The following is a 19,132-nucleotide window of genomic DNA, read 5'->3' as shown; positions in this document are numbered from 1 at the left end:
TGGCTGGTGAGCCTATGGACAAAGAACCAGACCAGAGCCCAGCAACCAACAGTCCCACCTTCAGTTTAGCTGGCTGCTCCACTAAGCCTGCCCCTGATCAAACACTGTTCAGGAAATGAGGGAACTACCCCAGAGAGAATGGACATCCTAGTTCCTCATGGTCTGATGAGTCCATCTTAGGAAGACAGAATGAACCAAACAAATAAAACCTCAACAAGGAAATGATATTGTCTAGTTCAATGTCTGAGCAATCCCTTCAGCAATATTCTCAGAATATTGTTTGGTCTCTACTAGAATGATTCCAGCTGCATGGCCTTGGCACCTTATCAAGAGTTCAGCTGGGCAGTTCTGGTTATAAGGAAATGTGTTCTGTGGCACTGGGGATGGATCCAGGAGCACTCTACCATTGAGCTGTGCTCCCAGACTATTTTGTTTTTTGGGACAGGTCTCCCTAAATTGCTGAGGCTGGCCTTTGAGATTCTCCTACCTCACTGTCCCAAGGAGCTGGGATTACAGGCATGCAACAATGTGCTGGGCTTTGTTTTTTATTTATGCCCAAATCAGTCTTTCTATGGACTCTGGTCTCTGAAGCACAACAGATCAAGTCGACAGCCTGTTTTCCTGTCTGCTGTCAGCTGTGACTCCCTCTTTAGTTTCTTTAAACAATCCACATGACACAAGAGGTCTCCACCATGTGGCAGAGCCTCTTCTCTCAAAAAGCCAGTGGCTACCTGTGAAGGAGCTCTCTGGGCCGTTTCTGCTCCACTGCCTACGCTTATCCTTCTGTCATTAAGGAACTGTCTAAAGTACCACAGCTTTTTTTATAATGAAATTTGGCATTTGGGATAGAAAATCATAAGGCTTTGTTCTTCAGGAATATCTTGGCTTTTCTTTGGTGTTTACATTTCCATATACATTATAGAGTTTGTCAAGTTATACACCACACACCACACACACACATACATGGGAACTCTTAAAGACTTGATTCAGATTATATCAACTTAAAAGATCAGTTCAATGATGAATAACTTTGCAACAATGAAGTTTTCATCCCGAGTATAGTCTCTCTTTCTCACCACCTTCAAGATTTCTTTAATTGCTCTCAAAATTTTATAAATTTATCCAATGATACTTGTCCATTTTTGTTATATTTATTCCTAAGTACTTCATATATTTTTTAAAATACTTGATATTTAAAACATAACTTTTCATTGATTTCATTCTTTCACTGCATAAAAATGCAATTTAGGTTTTTTTGGGGGGGTTACCAGGGATTGAATTCAGGGGCACTCGACCACTGAGCCATATCCCCAGTCCTATTTTATATATATATATATATATTTTTTTTTTTTTTTAAATTTTTATTGTAAACAAATGGGATACATGTTGTTTCTGTTTGTACATGGAGTAACCGCATACCATTTGCGTACTCATACATTTACATAGGGTAAAGAGGTTTGATTCATTCTGTTATTTTTTTCCTTCCCCCTCACCCCTCCCACCCCTCTTTTCCCTCTATATAGTCCCTCCTTCCTCCATTCTTGTCCCCCACACATCCCCCATTATGTGTCATCATTCGCTTATCAGCGAGATCATTCGTCCTTTGGTTTATTGAGATTGGCTTATCTCACTTAACATGATATTCTCCAATTTCATCCATTTGCCTGCAAATGCCATAATTTTATTATTCTTTATAGCTGAGTAATATTCCATTGTATATATATATATATACCACAGTTTCTTTATCCATTCATCAACTGAAGGACATCTAGGTTGGTTCCACAATCTGGCTATTGTGAATTGAGCAGCTATGAACATTGATGTGTCTGCATCTCTGTAGTATGCTGATTTTAAGTCCTTTGAGTATAGGCCAAGGAATGGGATAGCTGGGTCAAATGGTGGGTCCATTCCAAGTTTTCTAAGGAATCTCCACACTGCTTTCCAAAGTGGTTGCACTAATTTGCAGCCCCACCAGCAATGTATGAGTGTACCTTTTCCCCACATCCTCTCCAACACCTATTGTTGCTTCCCATTTTATATTTTATTTAGAGACAGGGACTCACTGAGTTGGTGCCTTGCCATTGCTGAGGCTGACTTTCTGCTCACGATTCTCCTGCCTCAGCCTCCAGAGTTGCTGGGATTACAGGTGTGTGCCACAGTGCCCAGCTGCAATTTACTTTTATATGTTGATTATATATCTGAAAAAATCTAAGGATTTAAAAAATAATTGAACTGAAAATTATTTTGGATTTTGTACATATAGTCACATAATCTCAAACAATAATAATTTTGCTTGCTTTATTTTCTTTTTTTCCCCATCTTCTTCTTTTTCTTGCTTTACTATACTGGTCAGGAATTGCTCCCAGAAAGGGAAAATTTCAATATTTCACCCAAATCTTTATTTATAACAGCTTTCCTGAGATAAAATTTATGTGCCAAAAAAACTTACACTATTTAAGGTATACAGCTCAATGGGTTTTAGTATATTTACTCATGGTAGAGAGCCAGCCACACCACCTTTTATTTATTTATTTTTAAATGCTAGAGATTGAAACCAGGGTCTCACACTTGTTAGACAAGTGTTTTACCACCAAGCTACACCCTCAGCCTCTGCCACCTATTTTTAGAACATTCTGATTGCCCCCAAAAGAAATCCTGTACTCATTAACAGTCATCCCCATCCTCTCATCCCCCACCTCAGTGACCACTCATGTGTCTCTCTGTATGTATTCGCCTATTCTGGATGTTTCATACACCTGGAATCATCTAGTATGCGGTCTTTTATGTTTTGCTTCTCTCATGTAGCATGTTTTTTTAGGTTCATCCATGTTGTAGCATGTATCACTGATTCTTTGTTTGTTTGTTTTATTACTGGGTATTGAACCCAGTGGGCACTTAACTGGTGGGTTACATCCCTAGCCCTTTCTATTTTTTATTTTGAGACAGGGTCTCGCTAAGTTCCTGAGGTGGCCTTGAACTTGTAATCTTCCAGCCTCAGCCTCCCAAGCTGCTGGGATTACAGGTCTATGCCACCACACCTGGCTGACTTTTAAAAATTTTTTTATTTGTTCTAATTAGATATACATGACAGTAGAATGCATTTTGATACATCATACATAAATGGAGTATAACTTCTCATTCTTCTGGTTGTATATGACAGAGTTACACAGGTCATATAATCATATATGAACATAGGGTAATAATGTCCATTTCATTCTACTATCATTCCTACCCCCACTGATTTTTTTTTTTTTATTGCTGAATACTATTTCATTGTATACAGATGCCACATTTATCTATGGGTTGATGAACTTTTAGGTTGTGTCCACATTTTGGCTGCTATGAATACTGTAGCTATGACTAATCATACATAAGTTTGAGAGAGGGAGGGAGAGAGGGAGAGAGATGGGAAGAGAGGGAGAGGGAGAGGGAGAGGGGGAGAGGGAGAGGGAGAGGAAGAGAGGGAGAGAGGGAGACAGAGAGAAAGAGAGGATTTTTATTTCTTTTGGGCAGAGAGCTAGAAATTATTTTGTAATTTTTGAAGATACTTGAAGATACTCTGTCAGACTAAAGAAGCTTCCTTCTATTAATACCTAGTATGGAAAATGAATGCTTTCTTCTTTTTTAGACATTAGTGGATGTTGAATTTCATTAAGTACTTTCTTTAAATACTTAAGATGATCACAGTATTTAGATTTTTATCTAAATAAACCCAGCACAGTTACGATATATTATCCTATTAATATATTGTGGAATTTGGTGAACTAATATTTTATTTTTTAATCTGTTTGTTAGTAAAATTGACTTACATGATTTTCCCTGATAGTTTGTAGTATAATTATGCTGGAAGAATTTAATAATCAAAAATAGAGGCCTATGGTATTCTTTATGGGAATGACTGAATTTATAGATTCAATTTCCTTAATAGATATAGATGATTCAGATTTAGTTTCTTCTTGGGACAGTTTTGTCAAGTTTTATTTTTTTTCTAGGAATTACTCAAATAATCTAAATATACCAATTCATTGGCATGAAGTTGCTCATAATATCCTTTTTTCCTTCTAAAAGTTTTCAGAATCTGTAGTGATAGTAATTTTTCTAATTCTCATTAACAATGTGTTTCCTCCCTTTCTTTGTGTATCAGTCATGTGATACATTTTACTGGTTTTGTTTCAAAAAAACAAACTTTTGTGATGCAGTAAAAGCAATGAAAAAATTCAACATCCTTTCATGATAAAAACTCTAAACCAATTAGGCATAGAAGGAATGTATCTCAACACAGAGAAGGTCACTTGTGACAAGTCCCACAGTTGACATCCTACTCAATAATGAAAAGTTGAAACTTTTCATCAATATCAGGAACAAGACAAGGATGCCATTTTCATTCTATGTAGCATTGGAAGTCCTAGCCAGAGCAACTAGGCAAGAGAAAAAAATAGAAGACATTCAAATAGAAAATGAAGTGACACTGTTCCTGTTTGCAGATGAGCCAATCTTATATGTAGAAAATCCTAAAGACTCAACAAACAAACAAAAACAAACCTATTAGAGCTAATAAATGAATTCAGTGAAATTGCAGGCTTACAAAATCAACAGAGGAAACTAATTAGCACCTATACATTAACAGCAATGTGTCTGAAATGAACCAAGAAAATAATCTCATTTACAATAGCTAAAAAAAAAAAACCTCCCAAAACCTTAAGAATAAATTTCACCAAAGAGGTAAAAGATCTCTACATTGAAACTTAAAAAGTACTGATGAACACAAATTAGTGATATACCATGTTCATGGATTAAAATATTGGTAAAAGATCCATACTACCTAATCTACAGATTTGATGCAATCAAATATACTCTTCTTTAGAAACAGAACTCAGTCCCCCAAAATACATATGAAACCACAAAGACTCCAAATAGCCAAAGCAGTCTTTGAATAAAAAGGACAAAGTTGGAGGCATCACATTACCTGACTTCAAAATATAGTACAATAGCACTGGCCTATAAACAGAGACCAATGGAACAGAGTAGAAAACTCAGAAATAAATCTATGTTTACAGCTGATTTTTTAACAAAATTACCAAGAACACAGATGAAGAAAGGATAATCTCCTAAATTGGAAAATTTCTATATCACATGCAGAAGAATGAAATTAGATCACGTCTAATGCCACATATGAAAATAAACTGAAAGTGAAATGAAGACTTAAATATAAGACCCCAAACTGCGAAACTCCTAGAAAAACAGGGAAAAAACTCCATGACATTGGCCTAAGCAATTATGTTTTGATATAGGGTCCAGGAAGCAAAGGCAAAGGTCCAGGAAGCAAAGGCAAAACAGACAAACTAAAAGGTCTCTACACAGCAAAGGAAGCAATCAAAAGAGTAAGAGGCGATCTACAGAATAAGAGAAAATATTTCTTAACTACACATCTGATAAGAAGCAAATATCCAGGAGTTATAAGGAACATTAAAAACTTGATAGCAAGAAAACAAATACCTGATTTAAAAATGAGAAAGTAATAACAATAGATATTTCACAAAAGAAGACATACAATGGTTGTTTTAGTCAGCTATTTCACTGCTCTAACTAAAAGACCCAACCAGCAAAATTATAGAGGAGGAAAATTTATTTGAGGGCTCACGGTTTCCAGAGGTCTCAGTCCATAAGAGGCTGGCTCCATCCTCAGGGCTCAAGGTGAGGCAGGACATCATGGTGGAAGAGTGTGGCAGGGGGAAGGAGCTCACAGGACAATCAGGAGGAAGAAAGAGAGAGGTTTCCACTTGCAGGATACGAATATATACCCCAAAGCTACACCCCAATTCCCACCTCCTCCAGCCACACCCTACCACTTCAGTTACCACTCAATTAATCCCTATCAGGGGATTAATTCACTGATTGGGTTAAGACTCTCACAACCCAATCATTTCTTCTCTGAACCTTCTTGCATTGTCTCACACATGAGTTTTTGGGGGATACCTCACATCTAAACCATAACAATGGTCAAAAGGTATATGAAAAAATGCTAAACATCTCTAATCATCAGGAAAATGCAAACTAAAACCACAATGAGCTATCACCTTACTTAGAATTTAGAATAGAATGGTTATTATTAAAGAGACAAAAGATAACAGAAGTTGGCAAGGATATGAAGAAAAGGGGCAACTTGCATACTCTTGATAGGAATGTAAATTAATAATAATTGGGAAAAACAATATGGAAATTCACCCCTAAATTAAAAACATTACTATCATATGTAATCCAGTAATTTCACTACTGAGTATATATCCAAAAGAAATAAAATCAGTAGGTCAAAGAGATATCTGTACTACATTTATTGCTGCACTATTCACGAGAGTCAAGAAATGGAAATAACCAAAGTGTCCATCAACTGATCAATGGATAATATAGTAATTATACATTATATAATATTATTTAGCCATAAAAAAGGACAAAACCCTATCCTTTGTAACAGCATGGATTGAACTGAAAGTGATGATGCTAAGTCAACTAAATCAGACACAGAAAAGATAAATACAAGGTTGGGGATATAGCTAAATGGTAGCGTGCCTTCCAAGCAAGTCCAAGGCCCTGGGTTAGATTCCCCTCACTGCAAAAATAAATAAAAGGCAAATACTGTATGATCTTACTCATATGCAGAATCTAGAACCACTGAACTCAAAGAAACAGCAGGCAGAATGGTGGTTACCAGAGGCTGGGGAGATGTTGGTGAGAAGGTACAATGCTTCAGTTGGACAGGAGAAATAAATGTAAGTATTTGGCATGATGGACTGGGAAAAAAAACTTGGGGGGCTGGGGTTGTGGCTCAGTGGTAGAACACTTACCTGGCATGTGTTAGACACTGGGTTCAATCCTCAGCACCACAAAAAAATAAATAAATAAAATAAAAGTAATGTGTCCATCTACAACTAAAAAAATATTTTAAATAAACTTTTGGTTTTGTTGATCTTGTGTATTGCATATTTGTTTTATAAAATTCCATTGATATTTTTGTTCTTTAATATTTCTAGTAAACATTCCCAGTGCAAAAGTCTGCTCAGTTATCTCCTAGATCTGGATCCAGAGATTCCGTATCTTCTTCTCACTTCATAGATGATTTTAAGATGCTTTTGTATGTGATCTAGTGTTTTTAGTTTCTTCAGTGCAAAGGTTGGTGGAATCATCCAATGTACCAGTTCTGAATATAGAAAATTATGTACTTTAAAAAATTATGCTTATATGCATTATCTATTAAAATGTGGAAATCATTTAAAAAACAAGTCACAGGAAAATGGGCATTTGATATATTTCTTATGAGAGCATATCAGAATTTTTTTGGAGAGCCACCTAGAAACATGTACCAAAACTCAAAAAGCACATTCTATTTCAGGGGAAAAGGGGAAACACCTCCAATATCCACCAATGGGAGAACAGTTAAATGAATCATGGCATGTTTCTACATTATCACTCCACTTAAATGTGACTATTCCATTTGGAGGGGAAGCTTAACAAAAGGAAACAAGCAGCTGTGACACTTCCCTGTGAATTAGTGTTCTTTAAAAAAAACAAAAGGCACTTGAGCTATGACCTGAGAAAGACAGGGAGTAGCCCTACCTAACAGTTCCAAAATTTAGCTTTTTCTGAGAATTAATATATACAAAGTTGTCATGTGGTGGCAACTACATCCTTAAATAAAAACCAGCTCGCTGGTACTCTAGACCACAGGCTGAGAACACTGAAAAGGACACCTTATTTAAATGGCACCTAAGGAAATATCCCCAGTCTGAATCCTCACAGGCAGACCAACCTGTGGTGGGGGTGCCGCTTGCTCTGCTAGCAACCTTCTGTGATCAACATCATGCTCCTGCAAGCCAAGTGTCAGGACATAATTATGTCTGCAATAATACAGGGGGCAAAGAAAACACAATACCAGCAGTTTCCATGTACTAGTGTGGTTAAAATAGTTTCTGCAAAAGGACTCATGTAACAGTCCATTAAACCACAAACTTTGAGAGCAGTGACCTTAGAAAATGTAAAATTTGGTTTTCTGCAACCATATCAATCTCGGCATGGTAGTTACTATTACTCCTCTATGTTCTTACTTTAAGAACTATTTCTTTGTTACCATTTATATTCTTTTTAAATGTTATTCTTTTCTGATCTGGTTATAAAAAGCTCAAAATATTGCCCCAAAAAATTACATAGTAAAATTCCCATCATAATTTCATCACTCAGAAATAACTACTATCAACAATTTTTGGATTACTCCCAACCTCTTCTCTAGTAAGATGCTAAATGACATATATCCAAAGAAGGCAAGAGCATAATGAATGTACAATTCTTAAATTGCTTTTTCCCCTCTTGATCTGCTGGCAACAACTTGATACACAGTTATTTCAATCTCTCCAAATAGCTTTATGGTAGCCCATTATTCTCTATCAATATACAACAGGGTTAATTCTTTTATTTTTATTTTTTAAAAATCTGTGGTTGCAGTGCTTCAAAATACTTTCCTGGAGGTTTCTTTTGCACAGAAATTATGTATCTACAATGGACACCTAGAAGTGAAATGTGGTAACAGATTAGTTAAGTTATCCTCATACAGGAGGGTTTCTGTCTGCTCTCCCATACTGGCCAATACTGCATGTCATTGTCATCCTCAACTCAAAAAACAAAAACAAACAAACAGTATCTCTAACTCTTTATTGAAATGATCTCTTGCTTCCCGTATTTGGTCTTTTAACTGTTGATTGGTGCGATCATTTAATGCCTGCATTTGCTCTTTCATCTCCTCCTTCAATGCCTGCATTTGCTCTTTCATCTCCTCATTAGCTTCCCTGATCGTTTTAATTACGTACATTCTGAACTCCCTTTCTGACATTTCTTCTGCTCTGCTGTCATTGGGTTTTATTGATGTAGTATCTAGGTTTGTTTGGGACATTTTCTTCCCTTGTTTTCTCATAATGGTCAGTTGTCAGCTCAAAACACTAGAAAAAATTGGGGTAATGGGAACATTCCTAAACATTATAAAGGCCATCTACGCTAAGCCCATGGCTAATATCATTCTAAATGGTGAAAAACTGAAAGCGTTCCCCCTAAAAACTGGAACAAGGCAGGGATGCCCTCTTTCACCGCTTCTATTCAACATCGTCCTTGAGACTCTAGCCAGAGCAATCAGACAAACCAAAGAAATTAAAGGGATACGAATAGGAAAAGAAGAACTCAAACTATCCCTGTTCGCTGATGACATGATTATATATTTAGAGGAACCTGGAAATTCCACCAGAAAACTTTTAGAACTCATAAGTGAATTCAGTAAAGTAGCAGGTTACAAGATCAATGCTCATAAATCCAATGCATTTTTATACATAAGTGATGAATCTTCAGAAAGAGAAATTAGGAAAACTACTCCATTCACAATAGCATCGAAAAAAATAAAATACTTGGGAATCAATCTCACAAAAGAGGTGAAAGACCTCTACAATGAGAACTACAGAACACTAAAGAAAGAAATTAAAGAAAACCTTAGAAGATGGAAAGATCTCCCATGTTCCTGGATAGGCAGAATTAATATCGTCAAAATGGCTATACTACCTAAAGTTCTATACAGATTCAATGCAATTCCAATTAAAATCCCAATGATGTACCTCGCAGAAATAGAGCAAGCAATTATGAAATTCATCTGGAAGAATAAAAAACCTAGAATAGCTAAAGCAATCCTCAGTAGCAAGAGCGAAGCAGGGGGTATTGCAATACCAGATCTTCAACTCTACTACAAAGCAATAGTAACAAAAACGGCATGGTATTGGTACCAAAATAGACAGGTAGATCAATGGTACAGAATAGAGGACATGGACACAAACCCAAATAAATACAATTTTCTCATACTAGACAAAGGTTCCAACAATATGCAATGGAGAAAAGATAGCCTCTTCAACAAATGGTGCTGGGAAAACTGGAAAACTATATGCAATAGAATGAAACTAAACCCCTATCTCTCACCCTACACAAAACTCAACTCAAAATGGATCAAGGACCTCGGAATCAGACCAGAGACCCTGCATCTTATAGAAGAAAAAGTAGGTCCAAATCTTCAACTTGTTGGCTCAGGATCAGATTTCCTTAACAGGACTCCCAGAGCACAAGAAATAAAAGCAAGAATAAACAACTGGGATAGATTCAAACTAAAAAGCTTTCTCTCAGCAAAGGAAACTATCAGAAATGTGAAGAGAGAGCCTACAGAGTGGGAGAATATCTTTGCCAACCATACCTCAGATAGAGCGCTAATTTCCAGAATCTATAAAGAACTCAAAAAACTCTACACGAAGAATACAAATAATCCAATCAACAAATGGGCTAAGGAAATGAACAGACACTTCACAGAAGAAGATGTACAAGTAATCACCAGATATATGAAAAAATGTTCAACATCCCTAGTAATAAGGGAAATGCAAATCAAAACCACCCTAAGATTTCATCTCACCCCAATTAGAATGGCGATTATCAAGAATACAAGCAACAATAGGTGTTGGCGAGGATGTGGTGAAATAGGAACACTCATACATTGCTGGTGGGGTTGCAAATTAGTGCAACCACTCTGGAAAGCAGTGTGGAGATTCCTCAGAAAGCTTGGAATGGAAACACCATTTGACCCAGCTATCCCACTCCTTGGCCTATACCCAAAGGACTTAAAATCAGCATACTACAGAGATACAGCCACATCAATGTTCATTGCTGCTCAATTCACCATAGCCAGATTGTGGAACCAACCTAGATGCCCTTCAGTTGATGAATGGATAAAGAAACTGTGGCATATTTATACAATGGAATATTACTCCGCAATGAAGAATGATAAAATTATGGCATTTGTAGGCAAATGGTCGAAATTGGAGAATATCATGCTAAGTGAGATAAGCCAATCTCAAAAAACTAAAGGACGAATGATCTCGCTGATAAGCGGATGAGGACATATAATGGGGGGTGGGAGGGGCTAGCATTAGGTTTAGGGTTAGGTTTAGAGTTAGGCTAAGGAGAGCGGTAAGAATGAAGGAAAGAAGGACTGTGTAGAGGGAAAAGAGGGGTGGGAGGGGGGGGGAGGGGTGGGGGGGAGGGGAAAAATATAATAAACATCATTACCCTATGTAAACGTAAAAAAAATAAATAAATAAATAAATTAAAAAAAAAAAAAAAAAAAAACAAACAAACAAACAAACAAACAACAAAAACCCCCAAAATGTGTATTTAAAATCAGGCCATAATTTTTTATTTGCAGTGGTCCTCAAGCCTGACTAGAATTATTTGGATAATATTCAAAAATAGATGCCCAAGCTCTACCCCCAAAGTTTTGCCATCAATGTTTCACTTTGGTATTTAAAAAAAGTTTTAATTTACATTTTTTGATGATTACTGAAGTTGAGAAACCATTCTATTAATCACTGCTACTTCCTCTTCTATCAACTGCTGGTTTACAGCTTTTTCCCCATTTGTGAACTCAGTTGCTCATCTTTTTCTTTTGGTCTGGAAATGACTCCTTGAGAAAAACTCCTTTCAGAATTTTAAAGGCATTTATCCATTATCCGCTTGACTCTAGAGGTGCTTCTGCTTGACAGTCTGACTCAATGTAAACCAGTATCCTATAATTTATTGTCTTTCAAGTACGTAGGATCTTCTCTTTGTCTCCAGTACTCTTAAATTTGAAAATTATGAGCCTTGACGAGGGTCAAATTTCATCTATTATGCTGAACGCTGGCCAGGTCCTTCCATATTAGACATCCCTTCCCTTCAGTTCTGGAACATTTTCTTGAAATGTTTTTCCGTTGATCACACAACTTTCCCTGTTTTACTTTCCTGTAATTCCTAACTAGACAGTGAACTTCCTTGACTGGCCCTTTAATTGTATCTTTTCTATTTTCCATCTACCTTTTTGCCTCTGGTCCTATTTTTTTAGAAGGCTTCCTTACCTTTATCTCCTAAGATGACTACTGAGTTTCTTATGTGTTTTCAAGTTCTCAATCTCCAAAGTCATCTTTGAACGTATGTGTGTATATTGCAGGGGAAGGGGTTCCCATCTCTCATGTTAGACCCTTTCCAAACACTTGGTAATCCCAAACTATCTCCTCATGCATAAGACTTTAAGATTAAGACAATGACCAAAAGCTCTGAACCTGTAGGCTGAGCTTATCAGGATTGTGCCTGGAGTTGGGTTGTGTTCACAGCTAGTTTGGGCTCTGAATATAGGAGGTCCCTGTTCCTCCTTCTCCCACTTCACTGTCCAACCACTCCAGTCAAGTGGAACAGCATATGGGTTCTCATGTGGACACAAATGCCAAGTACCTGGAACACTAGGAGAAGCAGGCTCCTCTTCCCTGTTCCTCTTGTGTATACTTGCCCAGTCAACTTCACAGGGATGTTGAAGGGTCTGGAAGACCTATGGAGTTGTCCTCTCTCACATGTTTTGGGTTTTGGTGCCTTATTTCAGATGAAGGCTTTCTACGTTTGATCATTTTTGTTGTGGTGGTGCTGGGGGCTGAGCTGAGGTGTGCTCTACCAGACTTTTTTATTTTGAGACAGGGTCTTGGCTAAGTTGCTGAGGCTAGTTTTGAACTTTCAATCCTCCTGCCTCAGCCTCCCAAGTTGCTGAAATTACAGACGTGTGCCACCACACCACGCTGCCTTCAGCCTTTAAAGAGTTTCTCAAAGTTGCATGTCTTCTAAGAGTACTACTTATTATTCTGCAGTGAAGATTTATATTTTTAAAAACAAAAGTTTTCATTAATTTTAAGAATTTGGGTGGTCAATGTACTTAGTCCAAACCTTAATTCAGTCTGTTCAGGTCATTTTACTATTTGGTGAAAATAAAAATTCAGCCCTTTTCTGTCCAATAACTAGTTCTAATAAAATTACCTAGTTCATGACGGGCACTGAATTAGTCACTTTCCTTATGTTTCTCCTCTTCATTTTCACAAAAAAATTAAAAGGATATTCTCATCCCAGCAGTACAGAAGAATAACCTTTAGTCAGAAGTATTAAGTAACTGACTTGGAGCCCCCGCATGCAGCAATGTTGGGCTGGAGTGCTGACCTGTCTCTAACTTGCTCACATGCAAATGAAGAAACTAAGGCCAAAGTAGACAACTAACTAATCTGCCAGAGTAACAGGTAATTAGGAGCCTTATAGCTTCTTCAAGCAGTTTCTTTTTATTACTTTTTATTACTTAGTGGTTAGGAGTTACATAATGTCCAATGGCATTAAGATGTAACCCATTATTGTGTGTGAGACGGGGTGGGCTGGCAGAGAGAGGAGGAGAGATTTAAATATCAGTAACCCAATTTAAAAGGGATCCCAGATACAGAAGGCCTTTAGTCCAACAAGAGGACCATCCCTGGAGACGGATGAAGCTCAAGTGATAGCTGGTGGGCATGAACTTCAAAACTTGTTATGCACGTAGCCTATGAAACCACAGATTTCTGAAGCTCCTTTTGTTTTTTTCAGCTCTGCCTTTGTCAGCCTGCAAAGGAAACACTCCCCCCAACCCCCGCTGATGTTTTCCACTTTTCCTGTGATTTGTAAAAAATATTTCCCTTGGTAACCATTTTCCCTGGTTACTTTCTTGGCTGATTTTCTGCACAAAGAACTGAAAGGCATTCATCCCCAAGGGAAGCAGTTATTTTAGATTTTACTAAGAAGTCAGCTAACATTTTTCAACATTCCCTTCTGTTCTTTTTGTTTTTAAAGAAAGCTCTGATTTTGTTTCATTTTCAGCTGGAGAATTAAGTGACACCAAGCAAAGTCTACTTAGTTTAGATTTCCAGGTAAAAAAAGTTTTAAATTTTAAGTTTCTGCTAAAGTATGTGGAATGGTTTTAATAGCTGGGTATTTTATGTGCAAATATGTTTAATTCTTGAGAAAAATTAGTTCTTTACTAATAGATTTTAGAAGTTAAAAGTGTGCATTATTCTGTTTACTCGGTTCTTTTTTTCCAGGATGACTACTTCCCAAGTATTTCAAACTTTACAAAATAAGGATTAAATTATTTTCATATATTCAGATAGAATTATGTGAATAGAAGTATAAATTGGTTTGAAGATTTCATTCTTTCTTGATTTTTAAGTCCTAAAAAAACATAAAGGATTAATTTAAAATGTTTTCATTTTAAAACTGTTGGGTGATGAGGAGAATAATAGCTGATGACTTCATAGAGAAGTTAAAAATTCTAAATATTTTAAAAATTTACTTAATTGATGAAAAACTTTGAGTGGAGAAAAATAATAAAGTTTACAGATGATATTTAATGTTGGGGTAAACATAAAAGTGCTAAAAAGAAAATACTGATAAAAATGATATTGTAATTAGAATGTCAAAAAATTCTACCTCTAGAAACATATTCACAATTGTAAAGTTGTTTTTTGAGGCAAATATTAAATGTAAAGCAAAAAATTCTATAGGTCACTGAAAACAACAAAGACCTAAACATCAATTATAAAATTAGTATTGAGAGGTCATTTCAGAAATTCATTTAAGATTTTAGTAAGATACTGATTTTGTCAAAATAGATACCTGTCAGTTTACTTCTGAATGTATTTATTAGATTTCTGGATAAGAAAAATGAGTCAGCTTGTGGCGGGGGAGAGAACGAGAGCAGGTTTGGGTGTGAATACTAGGGTCACAGCAGGCACACCCTCCTGCACACTCACGCAGGCGAGGCCCTGGCAAGTCCAGGAGGCTGGGACAACAGAGGCCTGAGACCTCCTTGGGCATTTCTCCATGAACCCTGAGGTCAGAGCCTGCCTTCTCATAACCTCACCTATCACAGGAAGGTGGGTCAGCACATGTGACTGTCAAACCAAGAAAATGTCAGTGTGCACAGTTTACACAATGCAGAGCGTTCTCGCTGTGTGTCCATCAGAGTCCACTTGCCTCAGCCAATCTTAGCTCTACCCCCGCCCCACAGTTCAAATTTTTATATTGCTTTCCCCTGCTGCTAATGCTACTCCTTTCCGACATGTCCCCTTGCTCTATGAAGTGACTTTCACAATTTCAGGTGCCATTATGCTTCTTTATATTGCCCATGTTAATTTTTCTGAAACTAAAGTAGATCATATAAACCTGTTCAAATAGTGACATTTCAATGACCTACAGTAGTGGATTGAAAGTGACTTCAGTAATTAATATACATATATGATGAATGAAGCTTGCTGCTGAAGTTGACATGAAGCTGCCTCAGAGGCTGCTAGTTGCTGAGCTAAGATGATGTGGTGGCAGGTTCACGCAGGCGAGACCTGACTTAAAGGGCGATTTTGGAAGAAGAAGCTTAGAATAACTGAGATTTAAGAGGTCAAACCAAACAGACTCTGTGCCTTTCCTCTTACCAAGTCCCTAGAAATAATAGAAGATATGTTATAAACAAATAAGTGCATGAATATAAATAGCTGCACCGGGAAATAAGTGGATTCCTAGTGGGACAGAAACTGTGAAGGAGTCCTTCATAGAGGGAAGATGAAAATGAGTTTAAAAAGGGAAAATGTAGCTGGGCACGGTGGCATACACCTGAAATCCCAGCAGCTCGGGAGGCTGAGGCAGGAGGATCATGAGTTCAAAGCCAGGCTCAGCAACAGTGAGGCCCTAAGCAACTCAGTGAGATCCTGTCTCTAAATAAAATACAAAATAGGGCTGAGAATGTGGCTCAGACGTCGAGTATCCCTGAGTTCAATCCTCAGTACCTTCTCCCCACTGCAAAAAAAAAGGGCGAAAATGTAGTCTTGAAAAGGCATAGAATAAAGCAGAGAGTAAAGTGAGCTTGTATGATGAAGGAGGAAGTCTTTAGTATTAAAAAAAAAATCTTAAGAAGGAAAAACTGAAAAATCAACAATAAACTATTTCTAGGCACTTCATAGGAAAATTTCTGAATATCAAAGATACATTGAAAAATTGAAAAAACTTCTATAGGAAGAAAGAAATTCCTAAAAAGGGGTGAAAATCAGATTTCAAGTCAAACTTCTCATCAACACTAAATATAAGAAAATAATGGGTTGATATCTGCAAAGTACTAAAGGAAAATGATTAAAATGATTTTGAAACCATAATTCTATTTTCAATCAAACAGTATTTTCAGACATGTAAGAATCAAACTTTCGCAGCCTATAACTTTTTCTAAGAGGATACATATTTCTGCAACAAACAAAATCAACCTTCAGGAGCTGCTTTTGACAAGCAAGTCAGATGCACTGATCTGCTGACAACAACTAGGAAGATGAGAAAAACAACAGGGCCAGTGTTTGGATTAGGCCTGAAACCCAGGGAGGCTTGGAACAGCTTTTCTTCTGGAGGCATCTGTGGATTCCAGAAGAGGTGACTGAGAAGGTTAGCAGAGCTTCTTTCTGATGAGGCTGGAGAGAAATAAAAAAACAAGGAACAGGGCCAAAAAGTGGGGGTGGTGAGAATGCTGCTGGTGAAATCGGCAGGCTTCGAGCGAGACCCAAGTGTGATTATTAAATGGATTCAGTGGAGGCCAGCTTCAAATAATTCAGTCTATGATCGGTAGTGCTCTTAACCTTGTGCCCTAAGTGCAAGTAAATCTGGATAGAAAATACATAAATCCTATTTTTCAGTGTATTTTTCAGCAATTTTCCTACCATGACTGGCACAAAATCAAAGGTTATTAGGCAAATGAAGAGAAAGAACGGGACTACAAGCCTAAAGAAATACTAGATGATAGAAATAGACAAATAGTGAGTCCAGAAAACTTTTCTTCACACACAGACTTTACTGCAAATATAATATGTTCAAAACAGTAAAAGAGTAAAAATTTCAACAGAATTAAAAACAAGAAAAGTCAACAGATGGAGTTCACAGTACATAAACCCCAGCTGAAGGGAGTATTAATAAACTAAAAGATCAGTTAGGAGAATGATTAAGATGACCCATGAAGCACCAGAAGAACAAAAAGTACTTGCAGGCAAAGTGACATTGAAAGACATGATGAGGAGGCGGTCACACCAGGAACTGCAGTTGTGAAACGGAGCCGAGGAGGGCATGACAGACCTGTGTGTGAGGAGGTAAGGTGGAGGCGTCCCCAGATCTGATGGACACTAGGCCACAAACTCAAAAAGCGCTAGAAACCCAGACATGAGAACCATACCTATGTGCATCACAGCCAAACAGCTGAAAACTAGACAGAACTTTTTAGCAGTCAGGAAAAAAAGTTTCTTTTAAGGAAGAAACAATTAGTGTGAGATATGACTTCTCAACAGAATTGACAGAAACAATTAAGACAGAGGAAGACAATCTTCAAAATGCTCTGGAAAACACTTGTCAACCTAAAATTCTATATCCAGTAAATATATACTTTCAGAATGAAGGTAATGAAGGTAATATCTAAACATTTTCAGAAAAACAAAAAGAGAACTGATCCTCTACAGTTCTGCACAGAAGTAATTACTAAAAGATATTCTTTAATTAGAAAGAAAATGACCCTCCAAGATTGGTGATACAGGAAGGAGTGAGAAGAACAAAACAGGAGAAATGCTTAGGTAAACGTGTTTAAGTGGTCTCCACTGCAGGGTGGTCACTCCTTGTAATGTCTGGAAAGATTTGGTTGTCACAACTGGGGGGAAGGTGCTAGTGCAGCCAGCTAGTGAGGCTGTAAAACAGCCTGTGACAACAAAAGGCCGCTCCCAGAAAAAAAAGTCACTGGCCCCAAATCCTAATTGTGGCAAGGTTGAAGAAGACCTACATGAACTTTAAGTGCATAGCGATGACAGTAATATTTTGAGGGTTTAACATATATCTAAAATTAAAGAACCTAAGAGTGGTACATATGTGCCAGGATGGAGAGACTGGTTTCCGCGTTGTCCAGGAAGAGGTTAAGGTACTAATTTTTATTAAACATTGATAAGTCAAAGATGTATGTGCTAATTTCTACAAAGAATGGAATAGTAGAAAGTGTCTCATGAAATGGCAGAAAAATGAAGTCAGTTAAAAAGAGAGCAATAAAATAGAAAAAGGAATACAGAATAGACAGGAAAAATAGAAAGCAAATCATCACAAAGTAGATTTAAACTCAAATATATCAACTATTACATTAAATATAAACAGGTTACATGTTTCAATCAAAAGACAAAGATTGTCAGATTGCATGAAAAATGCTACTAATAAAAAGCATATTAAAAATATGCTGGGATGTAGCTCAGTGCTAGAGCACTTACCGACTAGCATGCACGAGACCCTGGTTTTGCTCTGGCCCAGCAACATAAAAAGGAAAAAAATGAAGAAAAAAAAGGCTGAAAGTAAAATGATACTATATATATATATATAACACACACACACACACACACATATATATATGTTATGTACATCTATATCTGTTTATAAAGCAGACATTAACCAAAAGAAAGCAAATATACCACTATTAGACAAAGTAGATATCTTGGCAAAAAGCACTACTAGAGATGTGGAGAGTATTGACCTAATGATAAAAGTACCAGAAAGATATAACAATTCTGCACTTGTGTCTACCTATGAGAGGGCTCCAGACAATAATAATAATCTTGACCAAAGTGACTCATAAATGCTAAACTACATTAAAAAAATCAACCCAAAATAATATAGTTAAGAACAGCGACCCTCCTATTTGTAAATTAAAATTTTTAAAATAAAATTAAGAATACTTCCAGGTGATACTTGAGATGTAGAACAATGCCATTTATGTTCAAATGCGTATGCTCATCCATATTTAGAAGGGGTCATGAAAGACACACTGAACTTGGGTTTGGAAAGCTGTGGCCCACAGACCAAATCCTGTTTCTAAACAAAGTGCTATCAGAACAGTTATGCCCACCCTTTCCCTTATTGTCTAGAGTTACTTTGTGGCTATAATAACAAAGTTGAGTAGCTGTGACAGAGACCACTGGCCTGCAAAGCCCAAAATATTTACTCTCTGGCCCTTGATGACAACATTTGACTACCCTTGTACTCAACTATGAATTATGGTTAAGGCAATTTGTCTTTTCAGCTATATAGACTTCTGTATCATTTTGGTTTTTAAAAATATGAGTAGTTTTTCTAAATTTCAACACATTTTGAAAATCACTGATGAAAAATATTAAGAAGTCAGGATAAAACTGTGAACATGGTTTTT

General features: G+C 36.9%; 2 protein-coding genes across 5 annotated transcripts in view; one reads left to right on the top strand and one right to left on the bottom strand.

Annotated features, from left to right (window-relative positions):
• The window catches only part of Cenpp (centromere protein P), a 248,764-nt gene that overhangs the window by 46,287 nt on the left and 183,345 nt on the right, over positions 1-19,132 (bottom strand). The window lies entirely within an intron of this gene.
• Positions 13,618-19,132, top strand: part of Ecm2 (extracellular matrix protein 2) — a 31,948-nt gene continuing 26,433 nt past the window's right edge. For 3 of the 4 annotated variants that reach the window (XM_047526103.1, XM_047526102.1, XM_047526101.1), the window contains exon 1: positions 13,618-13,808. The gene's annotated coding sequence lies outside the window, so the exon portion shown is untranslated. The remainder of the gene's footprint in view (positions 13,809-19,132) is intronic. The other variant, XM_047526104.1, reaches the window with a different exon arrangement.

Source organism: Sciurus carolinensis, chromosome 15 (assembly GCF_902686445.1).
Source record: "Sciurus carolinensis chromosome 15, mSciCar1.2, whole genome shotgun sequence".
Taxonomy (NCBI): domain Eukaryota; kingdom Metazoa; phylum Chordata; class Mammalia; order Rodentia; family Sciuridae; genus Sciurus; species Sciurus carolinensis.
The sequence above is the reverse complement of the archived record's forward strand: the minus strand, read 5'-3'. Positions and strand labels throughout refer to the sequence as shown.